Below are 13,968 nucleotides of genomic sequence, written 5' to 3'. Positions count from 1 at the left end.
CAGTTTTCCTTGATTCTAAATGCTGCAAAAGTTCCCCGAGTCCTTTCTTGGCAGCAATTTCCTGTGATTCTCCACGTTTTACTCTTTTACCTCTTCTCATGTAACGAAACGTTTTATTCCTTGCACGCCTGCTCTAGTAACTCTAGTAACTAACATCCGGAATACCAACTGGTTCTTCTTGTTTGAATGTCAGTATTGTTAGATACGTGAGAATGCAGTTTTCTTTTTGTTTCTTTTTCCAAGAATTCCTTGACTAAAGAATCTAAATTGTATTTGACCTTTAAAAAAATGCATATAATTTATTATTCTGTTTTATACTGTAGAAAAATATGTTATTATTCTTTCAAAAACAATTATAATTAAATTTAGTATTTTGCTTTTGTAAAGAAAACAAATTTGATTATATTTCATTTACCTTTGACAAAATTTTTAACTTTATTTCGCAAGGTAAAGTCTTAACGCATACTTCAATGTAGAAATGATATAATATTTTCGTTTGACCTAGTATATACTGGGCCAATCCTTTGTGAGGAAGAATTGCGCATTCATGGAAAAAGTGGAGTATATGCCTTATGGAAGATATAGGTTGATATGTCGAATATTTTTTTGTGGACGTATTTATGAACTCGATCGGTCGGAAAAGTAGGTTATTGTACAGATTTCATACTTGAAAAGCGATAATAACTATAATATTTTGCCGCTCTGCACAAGCTTTCAAATATTTGTTCATTATTAACTCTTTAAGGACGGAAGTTGCGTAGCATAAGTGCTTCATTTGTTTTATATATCGCAGCTGCCTTGAAAGGGCGGTAAAGTAAATTACGCGTTTATTTCGAAATAATTGTAATAGAAATTTAATTGTAATCAGATATCTCCGCGTACGTACTAATTTAATTGAAAGCAATCCTTAATAAGTATAAAGTTTCGATTAAGCTTATTGTGCTACAAAAGACGTCATTACGTTTGGAATACGTAAATAGCGGATTATAGGCAAAGTGTTTTACTGGATCGCTCAACAGAATTTCCTCTCGTTCTTATTTCATGGAAATTACCTTCGAGCGCCGAGTGATTTCGAAGCATCTCGTTGACGATGTAAATAGCGTAATGCAATTACACGACGATAAGGAACGAAAGCTACGAATGCATTTCATTTCACGCATTTTGCGAGGAAAGTGATGCGGTTGTCATTGAGTGTGCGAGGTTTCCTGGACATTTGCTTATAAGTTATAAGGCACCCAATTACTGGATATGAAATTGCAAGAGCATATTATACATGAGCTTTTATAAAAACTACGATTTGAAAGAAACGTTTATGATCCGTTCTCTCATTTGCATGTACTTAAGTTACATGCAAATGAGAGAACTCGTACTTATTTTTCATAATGCAATGGTTAATGTGCATTCTCTTTTATAAGTTATTAAATTTTACGTACTTTTAAGGTATATTAAACGCAAAAATACCGGCAATTCTTAACGCCTTAAAATTCTTTAGACCATACTTCGGAGAAACGCGAAAAAGAAATGTTTAGAGTATTCGGCTAGAAGAAACGCAAAAAAAAAACGTTTGGAGTATTATGCCAAAACCCAATTCAGTCAGCTCCTGCCCCGGAGTGCCCCGGGAATATGTGTATGCATCTTACGATAAAACGCCATTCTCAGGCATTGCAAGTGCACTCTGCCACTCTTCGTAGATGCTAGAGAATAAGGAAAGTGCTTTATACATCAAGATATAAATCTTACACACATCTGCTCTAATATAACAATAAGACATTATTATGTTAATGGCTTCAGATCAGCTTTTATCTTTTATCTACTTATCTTAATATTCATTTAATCATTTATTTCATATCTATTTGAATGAGTCGTTAAAATTTCATAAAGTTTATGACAGCAAATTTGTATGTTTGAATGTTATTATTTGAATTTCGATGCTGTATCATTGTTGTATAGTTGACAATCATAGGACAGTGTACTTTGTGGTTAACTGTGATACGAAGAGCTTACCATTGATCATTACATGGTTTATCCAGCTTAGAGGATGGAAATGGTTTCACGTGAAGTCTGAGCAAAATCATTACTAAGAATCGTTCTTTATTAACCGCTTTAACGGGCTAATTTTGGAATCAAATATTTTGGCTTAGAAATATTATAAATTTTTCGTCACGGAAAAGTTTGTTTCGGAAAATATTGAAAATCAAGCTGTCAATTCCTTCGCGTTTTACCGAGATATAGTCTGAACGCATTGAGAAATATAATTGCAATTCGTATTTTCGTGTTTACAGTTGAATAAAATCAGTTATAAAGTATTTGATGCATTTATTTAAAAAACTCAAGCCAGATATTTTGCTGTATTGATTCAAGTTAAAGTTTAAGTGAAAATATAAACATACGCGGTAGTTTTAGGACACCCTGTATAGGTACGTACCATAAGAGAGAACATTTCAGTATCTGCGAAGTTAGCTTGTTATAGTATAGCTTATTGCGATGATAAGTTCGATTTAGTGGAATCATGATAGGATCTTTTCCCTTTTAGATCACACAACCTCTTTCGTTATTCTTCTTTTCAAATCTTGAAGGAATCCAACCTAACTCATGTCCAATGGAGCATTTTATTCTCTTCGCCCATTTTCGACACTTCAGTAACTTTGAATCACCGGTAGCACCTTAGCCATCAGTAATTTTGAGGAGAAAATAAGCGCAGACATATATTTCAGCGTTCTTCGACGATATAAAATTGTGTAACTGCCACTCGCTTTTCTATTTTCTTGATAAACATTTTTTTTAAATTTATTATTTGCTGATATAATTATTGAAGAACTTAGAATGTAAGAAAATTAACGAAGATCTATTTATAATTAATTTTATCAAGAGAGAGAGAGAGAGAGAGAGAGGGGGGGGGAGGAGGGCGGGAGAGATCTATATATTTGAGTAATATATTATAAAGTATACTTTTGTTGTCGAATATAACATCTGTATAAATATACAAAAAATCAAATTTTTACTGAGAAAATACGAAGGATGAATAAAAGTGAATAGAAATTGTTGATTTAAGAAATAGATTAAGAATAAAATTGAAGTAAAGAACTGTGAGTTGAGCTGACAGAGATGAATTAAATAAAAACTTGCATCCCACTAAGATAATTGAAGCATTTGGAGTAATTGAAAGTGGAGGTTGGAAAGTCAGTTTACGAGTTGATGAGTGATTGGATGTATGTATTTTTCACGATTCTACTCTTTCAGTATTATACAGATTAATTAATTTAAGAATTGATTTATTAAATGAAATTACAATTAAATATTACATTGATACACTTGAATTATTAAAAACATATGTATATTTGATTGTTTTTGTAGCACGAAAGTCAGACATAATAAAAAAGCAATAAAATAAAATAAAATTAGCTTCATATTAAGTGTTTTGTTTCGCATCTATCTACGAAAAATTAGTTTCCGAAAAACTGAAATATGCGAGAAATTAGATTTCATTAACGGCTAGTTTTAATTGTTTGTGAAGCAATTATACTTGCAGTTTACTTAAATTTGTTAGTAAAAAAATATAGGTCTCTGAGTGGTTGCGAAAACTTTAAGTCAACATCGTTGCACCATCTGTGCCAAAAATTTACTCACTTTAAGTAACTACTGTTTGTGAACTATCGTTTAAATTACCGGTGTATTGCGTTTTGAATCGAAATCGCGCCATTCGATATTTCGAGCATTTCGGACCGGAAAATTTTTGCAACATGATTCAAATTACAGATCGATGCCATAGCTGTTTCGTAACAAGTGGTGGTAGCAGTAGTAATAGTAGTAGTAGTAGTAGTAGTAGTAGTAGTACGTAGACGCGCACCCTGCGTCGACTATTACGCGGTGCCATGAGACTCCGTTCTCTCGACAAGTGCTTCGCGGCAAACTGAGGAGAGGATTAAATTTGGAAAAAAGGAACAGGTGTTGGAAGATAGACATGGCAGGTGAAAGCGTGGAGTAGATTCGAGGATGAACGCCGAGAGAGAAAACAGAATTCGTGGTGTCGAGTGGCAAAGGACCGACCGGAGGTGCCACGCTTCGCAGACGTCCCTAGTGCGCAAGGGCGTTGGCGCTGACGACGGACGGTACTGGAAGTGTCGGGGGTGTGGGGGTCTGGGAGCTTTGGAGCTTCATGGCGGGGGTGAAAGCATGAGGGGGATGAACCGAGTAGGGGATGGTGTTGAGGAAACCCGTGGGGTGGGACAACCGGAGACGACTGTGCTCCCAGTCGCTCAGTCCGCGCCCCGACACGCAATCACACGCACACTTCTTGTTCAAAAAGACAACAGAGTTTTCCGTTCGTTTTCCGCACACGGGAATTTTCAAGTCGATTCGTAATTCCCGCTGCCGCGATCTCAGATCAGTTCGGGAACACTTTGTTATCGATCTCTTCGTCGATCCTCGATACCTCGACGGTATATCCCACACTTTCATCGGTGAGTATAATGGCTGATAGATAGTGTCGCGTATCTGATCTGATCCATACAGAGAAAGAGTGGAATTCTTGCGATGCGTTCTGTGCGACAGCAGCTGTTACGTAGAAGTTCGGGCAAAACTTTCCAACTTTCGTAGTATTTCTTTGTTACACCGCGCTCAGATGGTCGCGTTTATCTTCAATGTCGCAGTCTAGAAATGTTACGTCGCATTAGTGAGAAATTCATCACACAACGCGATAAAGCACACGTAATCCGCTTCTCTTTCATCTTCGTCAAAATTTTGTGTTACTTCGCGAATTACCCTTATAATTACAATTGCCACACGTCCTCTCCGGCTTTCATCTTGCTAATGGAAAGCCGGCGAGTTTGTTTTATCCTCAAAAGAAAGAAATAAGATTTCACATTATCATCCATGTTAACGAAACTCTCCCAATTTTGTACGTAATAAGATTTAAAAAAAATGCTAAACAAAACGATCAAGATTTAATGACAGCTTCTTCATGCAGCAACACTGCATTTATAAACTGCAAAACTGTGATATAAAGTACACACTTTGTTGAGTAAAAATTAATTCAACTCTTAATAAGTCATTTCTTTTACATTAGTTTATAATGACCTGTATTAATTATTTTAATAATTTGTAATAGACGACTATTTATTGACTTTTCTTATAAACATTTAAAATAGTGCTTGAAAAGATATACATATTTTGCATTTTTAAAGAAATACGATTTTAGTGCTATCAATTTCTTTTCTATATGTTAAATATTGATATTATAAATTATATAAACTTTCGATAACTAACAAGTATTCCATAATTCTCTCGAAAATACAGAACAATAAAGATACCTACTTATTATACAATAGCGTCCACAACTTTATGCGCACATCTATATCTCATCTTTCGTACCGTACATGTTGCTGTAATCTTAAGAGGAAAGCTTAATCTAAGAAGGATTAATCTGCTTTCAATTTACTAGACCTTTACTGAAGATTGAAGCTGAGAAGTTCACGATAGTACGCGTCTTTTATTAAATATTTACAATATAAAAATAGGACAAAAGATAATAATTCAACATATGTGCATTAAGATGTTTTGTTATGTTTGGTTGTATAATAATTTTTTATATAAAAATTAAACATTTTTTAATAAATCTAGTTTTGTATTAAGAAAATAAAAATTTTAATTGGATAATAAATCTTATAACACGAAAAAAGAAATCATTTATTAACGAGCAATAGAAACAAATATAAAAAAAACATTAATAAAATGAAATATTTTAACCGAATAAGTAACATTTACTTCGCCGTAATTGCAAGTAAAAATATTTTAATTTCTAATTATAATATCTACTTATAAGTAGATATACGTAATAATACTTATCAGATTGTCTTGAAAATCGTTTAATATCGGTTCTTTTTACAATATATGTGGATTTGTTACAAAGAATGAGTTTTAATAAATTAACAAAACGTCGGAATTTGTCGGAATTTTGATATGAATGGGATTCTCATCAATTTTCTTGTACAATACAATATTCATCATGTATCTTCAATATTTTTGCTAATGCTTTTATCAATGCAACCGAGCATAACTTCATAATGTATGTACTCGCATTTTTGTCGTATTAAATTCTAGAATGTATCATATTTGTATATCAAATATGCACAAAATGTGCAAAGATACATTGGTATTGAAAAGATAGAAAAGTGGAATAAACAAATGCAGCTGATATCGTCAAAATCATATTAATGATCATAATCATAATTAAATCGTTCTAGATTTAAATATAATACTAATGTCACGGTAGCTTTTTAATTATGCAGAGAGGCAGAGTTTCCTGTCGGAGAATCAACCATTACTAAAATTGAAATTTCTTGTATTTATGATTTCGTGTACAAAATAATAATGCAATATTTATGCTTATTGTATTTATTAGTGTACTCTCATGATTATTCGAAGTTTGAGAATATTATTAATAAGCTACACATTTTAGCCAACACATTAGCATAGAAAGTTTCTGCCGCTTTATGGCTTCACACAATCGTATTTGCTGCAGAAAATCCATTTGCTAATTGGAGAGTTCTGCCATTTACGAAATCAAATATGAATGGCGAGTAAGATTGGTTTACAAATTAGCACTTCGCCACCAAAGCACATTAACGAATTACTCTTATGCATCATCAATCGGATTGACATATGTACATATTATATAATTACCGTATTTTGATTTATATGCAGGATACCTAAACTTATCTACTTTCTATAGGTATACATAATACATATATTATACAGAATTTCTACTTTATACAAAAAATCAATGTATAGCAAAACTTTTATTTCGTAATAAGACTCTATCCGCGTTATGTACGAAGTTAACATTTTCTTCTAAACTGACCCAGTCTTTTTAATAATCTCGTTAACAATCTTATCGTATTTATCTCTTTATCAAAAGCTTAAAAAATATGCGAAAACATTGCCTTATATTTTTAAATAACTTCACCAAAATCTACTATTTTACTTACGTTCTTAAAGTGCAAATGTCCAGTCCTGACTCATTTTTATGAGGTGGCTGGTAATTTTATGGACGGTTGGCAAGCACGATCCCGAGAGTAAGCCAGAAACTTTCTTGAAGCTGCTTTGGACCGCTCATCTCCCTGCTGTCCAAACTTGATTCATCTAACTTCGCTCGATGAAGTTTGCTATCGAAAAGACATGAATTTCGCTATCGATGCAAAATTTTGAAGAAATCACCTCTAGCACGTTCGCAGTTTGTTATTTCAATCAAAAGTTTGCGATGGGACACGACAGCTGTTTCAAAAACGTGATGTAGCCAATTCGTGACGTCAGCTTATTGACTAAGAGAAAAGAACGGGGATTTTCTGGTCAAAGGCCATGAGCATCACAAAGCAGATCGGAGAGTGAATCGACGGGTTATTATTGAAAAAGTTATAATTCACCCGCGCGCCGTTGACAAAGCTAATTCATACTTCCTCCCCTATTTCGATCGAATATTTTAATTGTCAGCAGCCCTTCCTGTTGTTTGCTTCATTGTGTTTTCCTTTGCGCTAGTGAACTGGCTTAATTGAACTCTACATTCGTTCGTGCAAAAGAAAAATTCACAAAGTGCAGCAGTCCACATTGCATGTGCGATGACTTCGAAGATTTTATTGTTTGTATCGTGACTTTAATTACCGTAGAAAGTCAAGAGATTCTTATTAATGTCTATAATGTGTATTCTGATGTATAGCTGATACAGAAGATAGAAGTTGTTTATCGCTGTATGTTGTTAATCGATTTGGAAGTTTGCGATGATAGGTTTGGGCGCTTGAACTGATAAGAAGAAACAGAACCAGAATTACCGCCCTTAAAAAGAGATGAGCTTACTTAGTTTTCACTTACGATCGAATCGATCGAGAAAAGCGAATCGGATCAGGGCCAGGTTCTGAAAGCGGTATCGCAAATTTAATTTTTAATAGCGAGTCTGGATTTGTTCAATCTCTTTCTATATCCTCCGCTCGTCTTCTGCTTTCTATATATCACTTGAACGATTCCCTTACAAAAAAAGATTATTATCGTATGACCCAGATCGCTTTAGTATGCAGGTGACATTACTTGGGTAAAGAGAAATTCAATTTCTGAAGAATACCTTCGAGCATGATGTTAATCTGTAAACTATTTCCCGAATAAATAAAGCCATCTCTTTGGGTTTCGCGCATATCTTGATTAATACCTGAAATATATATATTCAAATAGTAAAATATTTCAGAGTTAAGAAAAATTACTAAAAGATAATTTAGCATAAATATATTTATTAATTATATTTTCTTTTAATATTAGATAATGTTTAAATTAAATATAGATATTATACAACAACAACAAGAACAACAACAACAATAAAAAATAATAATCTATATATATTATAATATGGGATCTAAAAAATTAAAATAAGAATAATTTGACTTAATTAATTTTTTTTAAATCAAAAATTCTGTAAAGCTTTATCCGGTATCTAACGCGCTTAGTCTAAGTTATTGATAATATGATCCGCTTTTCAAGTTTCTCCTGGGTTATCAATTTGGATTATGTAATTTAGAGTAATAATTTAACGTTATCGAAGGATTGGAAATTAGCTGAGGGAAATGAGCCACTCTGCCGTATATGAGATTTACAGAATTAATAAACGATGGATTAAGAATTAACCGTAGGTGCAAAAGATTTTTTAGCATTTAACCGAAAATCTCGCATAATTTATTTCAATCATGCTTTTTTAATTATTATTTCTATCATTTTTTCGACATAATCAGTTATCAAGCTTTTATTTTTGACTATTTATTAATTCCTTTCCCCTTTAGGGAGAATTAAATTTGTCTTATTTTTAGATTGAATCGATCTGCACATATAAAGCATTTTCCATTATTGTTCTCATGAACATGTGTATAACATTGATCAAATTTTGCTTTATATTTGGAAAGCTGACAGATTTAAATTGCGCGTAAATTGTATTTACGTATTTCACACGCACGTGTATCGAATGTTAAATGATCTTATATTAAGTTCGTTTAAAAATAATATGGCCTTTAATTTCTATAATAATTATGTGAATATTAAATACTACATTGAATAAATTTCTATTTTGGATTATAGTAGTTAACAAAAAGATTGCAAGATTTTTACGAAATATAAATTGATTTAAAACTGTATAGTAAAAGAACATGAAAATTATAACGATGGATTTTATGTAAAAGTATAGCTCACTTTACTCCATGACAATTGGAAAAAAAATATTAACTTTGTAATATATTATTTCTATAATAAAATTGCAAACGATTGCAAATATTATACTCGGCGTATTGTATCCTTTATTCGAATTTCTACAAAATACTAAAAATATAAAGCAGCATCTTCTTCTGGGGCGAAATAAGGATGTTATTACTGCAGTTGTTGCTCCTCAATATCCTATCGGGATTGGACACGGCTACTCAATGAAGACATTGCCGAGATGTATTTATGATCTTGTTTTCCTGAAAAATAAGAAATTTGTATCTCGGGGAAAATATTCATCGCCAATTGCTGGAGATAAAACGGGAATTATTTGAAAGTTTCTGCGCGAAGAAAGAATCCTTTTTCTGCGCAGACTGTTGTTTTGCTACGCCTTTTGCATATATTCCGCCGCGCCGGCTAAATGTTCCGGTCTTCATCGTGTTGCATAATGCAATAGACGTCACGCTTCTTGATCGGTCTGCTTTGCTTCTATTTCAATTAATGCCTATTGATTTGATCGGGTCGTGTCATTACGCCGTGTCGTAATTTACATGAAAATTCGTCCCGGCTTGGCACAAAATGTCATCGATTGATGAAACGCGACAATGGACTGTGATATATATGTATATTTCCTGAATATTAAATAGATTGATACTGTTCCGTTAAGGTCAGAATATTACATTTCCGTATGCAATGACTTTTTTATCACCGTGATATAACTATCTTGGAAAAAGTAAATATATTAAATAATGCTTATTTAATATATTTTATTAATATATTTTAAGTAAATTTTGGATATAATCTCTATGCAGGAAAAGCACAATTGTTTGTAATAATTATGGATTAAGTAGTTTCAGATTAAATCGACACCGATAGATTTCTTGATATGCATTTATATCGAAATAACATCCAAGCGAGATATTGCTCGTGTGATCATATTTTTATTATAAAATATTGTAAATAAAAGAAAAAAATGGTATAAGAACGGTGTTAAAATGAAAATTAAACTTGAAAAAATTGACGAAAGAATTTACGAAAGATTAGATTACGTTTTATGCCTTCGTAACTCGATACACGGAAACGATCGCATTTGCCATTTCGAGCAGTCTGCGAATTGCCAATTAAAGCTTTTATAGGCTATGACATAAAGTCAGCGAGACAATGGGGAACATGTCTGCGTCGGTTGTCTACGCCGTAAAGCAAAAATAACAAAATATAAGAAGAGTAAAAACGCAGTAAAGCACGTACCGCTCGGTCATTCGAGTAAATGATCCATAAAAGCTACGTACTTCTGACAAAGCGCTCCGTGCGCGACGCATTACCCGTTCGTCTCTCTCGTAAAAAGTTCACTTGAAGCTGATGACGGTTAGTCTACGACTAACTACGGTCCGCTCTAGAAATTAGCAAGACTCGATAAGAACACGAAGCGAATCTATTGATCTTACGGTCTTTGTTTGGTTACATTGGCTGTTCTCCGTTCGTCGGTGCAGCATCGACATCGTTAAGACGTCCAAGTTTCCGAAAGGTCTTAAAGATTTAGAGGGATTCTCGTAGACGATTCCACATAGGATCCACCGCTTCGATAAGAAATAGAAACAACAGGCAGAAGCGGAAAGAGGTAAAGCAAAACGATGGGCAAATGGACGAATCGGGAGAGAGAGAAAGAGAGAAAGGAAAAATAGAGAAAGCATAACAGAAATGTGAATCACTGGCAGAGATTTTATCCGCTGCATCTCGGACGTTGTTCTCCCGTTTATTTTCTTGCAACTACGCGGTGTTCTCTTTTTTGCTCACCGACGCGTAAGTTTTATTTATAACACACTGTTGGCTTGGGCATTAGCAGCGTTTAATTATCTATGCATGCTGCGCTCCGGAGACCATCGCGATTATTCTCGCGCGCGCTGTTATCCAACATAATTTTGTGAAGTCAAGGAAAAAAATATGTACACACGTCAGCGGATGCTTTTTATCCGTCTTCCGGAGTTTTCATCGACGTGCATAAATCCCTGCGGATCACACGGAGGCATTATCAACGTCAGGCCATGGCTATACATGCCTATGGTACGTACATGCATATTCATCGTTCTTCGTCTGGTATTGGTACACATCATTAATATTTCCGATTAAACGTCGTTTTAGCGGGCTGTCACGTGCATTGCGTTCACGTCATGTAATTAAACTCTGTAACGAGGTACTTCGGCGGTTTTATGTAATTAATAACATACCTGACAGCGTACGTTTTGCTTCTCGCTTCTCGCTCGAAGTCGATCGTTGCATTTCTGATTAGCCTCATCAGGTCGATTTAAAGTTTTCCTTTCAGCCCTTCCGGTTTTCCACCCAGCAGCCCTCGTGGAGCAGCTATGAGAGAAGTAAAGGCCAATATCTCAGGTCTTTATGAATCCCGTTTGTTACGGGAGCCTCTTTTGAAACTGAAAATCTTCAGGATTTCATAAGATATTTCCGCCGTACGTTCTGTTTCTCTCCAGACGCTCGCGGTCATTTATATCTGTCAGTGACATTTACGCTTTTGCAAATTGGTACGTAATTTTTTCACATGCTGTAGGAAACAGGTCGCCCTTTTACTTTTTTATTCGAGGGAATGTTAATAAATTATGATGTTCTCTGCACATAAAGTCTTATGTTCTCGAGAATACCTTATTAAAAATTTAATACTTTGTACTGTTTTGAAAAATTCCAAGCAACATATTTTAATATGTATCAATGAAAATATTTAATTTGACGATTCTATGAAACTATTGTTTTATACTATTTCTATATCATCAATATTTTATGTATTGTATTGTATTAGAATCATTAGTAACGTATTCTATAAAAGCATTAAGTTTTTTTTAGCTTCTATCATTACAACATATGTGCATATAGATTATAGATTACATTTATACTTGATATAAAGAAAGCTTCTATTTTAGATATACTACAATTGAAATATAGAATGGAAATATAAATGATGATAAATTTACCTTCTTCGTGCACATGAAAACTACATACACATGGCATTATTTATCTCAATATATCATATAGACAATACAAAATAACTGAAAAGACATACAAAACAAGTCGACGCATTTGAATTTAATGTAAGATGCTAAAAAGTGACAGATGATGATGAATTTAGACCCTTCGGTTAATATGTTAGCATATATTGGAAAAAGAAGATTATAAATACTGTACGAAGGAACAACGTAACAGGTGGTCCAGCCTAACTTGACTAAATATGCATGCACCACTTTCTCGCATATATTTAAAAGCTTCGTGTGCTGCGATAAGATCCAATAAATTGATAAGCTGTGATATATTATATTAACACGTCTATAAATATATTTATTGGTCAATAATTCGCGTGCGTATGAAGACTTTTTATCAATATATCTAATAAAATATAGATTTCGTTTATATTTTATTTGTAATTTTTATAAAAGTTTAATTTTTTTACCGCATGTATTTTGTAAATTATTTAGGAGCTAAAAATAATTTTTTTTGCAAGATATTAAAACCTTTTTCATTCATATTATAGAAGAATTTAATAACTGCAACGTCTAATAAATGAACAAAATGTCTGTATATGTATATGCTTATAATAAAGCGCAATGATTAACGAGCACGGGAAGTGCATTACGAAGATAAGATCAGTGATAGGTGATAGGCATGTGTACATTGTGTACATATGGAAGTAAACCTACTCTCTCCAACAGCGATTTCCATAAAAGATTTCATTAAGGCATTTTCAACAGAAATCCGCAAAAGTATGATTGATTGCATGAACGCATACATTTATTGCCTAAACAAACATGCGTATATCAACGCACAGAATTCTCTTCTTTTGTTATTAGTGCATTATGAACATTATAAATAATGGATGAAAATAAGTTTTTACCGCAAAATGTTATATCGATTATGACTGTAATTAAATTGTAGCTATAATTTTCCGAGATTAATGTTGACCAACTCGATTGCCTTGAATATATGAAAAAGTGTTGTTAAAATTCAATAGTAAATATTAATTAATTGCAATTCATATGTGATATTTGGTTTGTATATTTAAAATATACACATAAAATCAGATTATTTTTTGCTGGAAATTTATTTTTTGTACGATTGTATTATACATAAATTGTTCGAGTTACATTTGTAGAACAAAAATTATTGAAATAAAAACTCTCGTCTTAATTTCACAGAATTTTAATCCATTAATTTTAGTTCCAAACGTCAACACATTTCTGCGCACAAATAATAATGACCGTTAATAAGTCTTATTGTTAACATAGTTTTAAGATCCGAAGGGGATCGTATTTATTCATGGAATTCTCGACGGGAAAGGCATAAATTATACATTCCAGGACAAAGTTAGGAACAATAAATGAGGTGGCGTTATAAGTTTTCTGTATTTTACCGAGCGTACTTAGTACGAAGATAAGGGTCTGTTCTCTGATGAGTAAAGAAAACGGCGATAAAGCGAGGGTGGGCAACACGGAGAGAAATTTTCACAAAGAAATATCGTTTCGGTTTAAAATCAGCAAAAATTCCAAACTATCCAAATGCACATAGGATACATTGCCGGTGATACGTTGCCGTCACGTTCGTGTATCGGAAAGGTGTTATTCAAGATACCAGGTCACACGTATTGAATCGCGACGCCTATTAATTACCGAGGCAGCCTATAAATCTTAAACTTTTTTAATGGCTGCGTAAATTTCGTACTATATATTACACGTGGTCTTGTCA

The 13,968-nt window shown here is 33.3% G+C and overlaps 1 protein-coding gene across 2 annotated transcripts in view; it reads left to right on the top strand.

Moving 5' to 3' along the window:
- Positions 1–4,376: 4,376 nt before the first annotated feature.
- The window catches only part of LOC112456856 (calsenilin-like), a 93,258-nt gene continuing 83,666 nt past the window's right edge, over positions 4,377–13,968 (top strand). For both annotated transcript variants that reach the window (XM_025019618.1, XM_025019616.1), the window contains exon 1: positions 4,377–4,460. The gene's annotated coding sequence lies outside the window, so the exon portion shown is untranslated. The remainder of the gene's footprint in view (positions 4,461–13,968) is intronic.

The sequence above is a fragment of the Temnothorax curvispinosus genome, unplaced genomic scaffold (assembly GCF_003070985.1).
Source record: "Temnothorax curvispinosus isolate PA1 unplaced genomic scaffold, ASM307098v1 QBEX01007285.1, whole genome shotgun sequence".
In the NCBI taxonomy this organism is placed as follows: Eukaryota; Metazoa; Arthropoda; class Insecta; order Hymenoptera; family Formicidae; genus Temnothorax; species Temnothorax curvispinosus.
The sequence above is the reverse complement of the archived record's forward strand: the minus strand, read 5'-3'. Positions and strand labels throughout refer to the sequence as shown.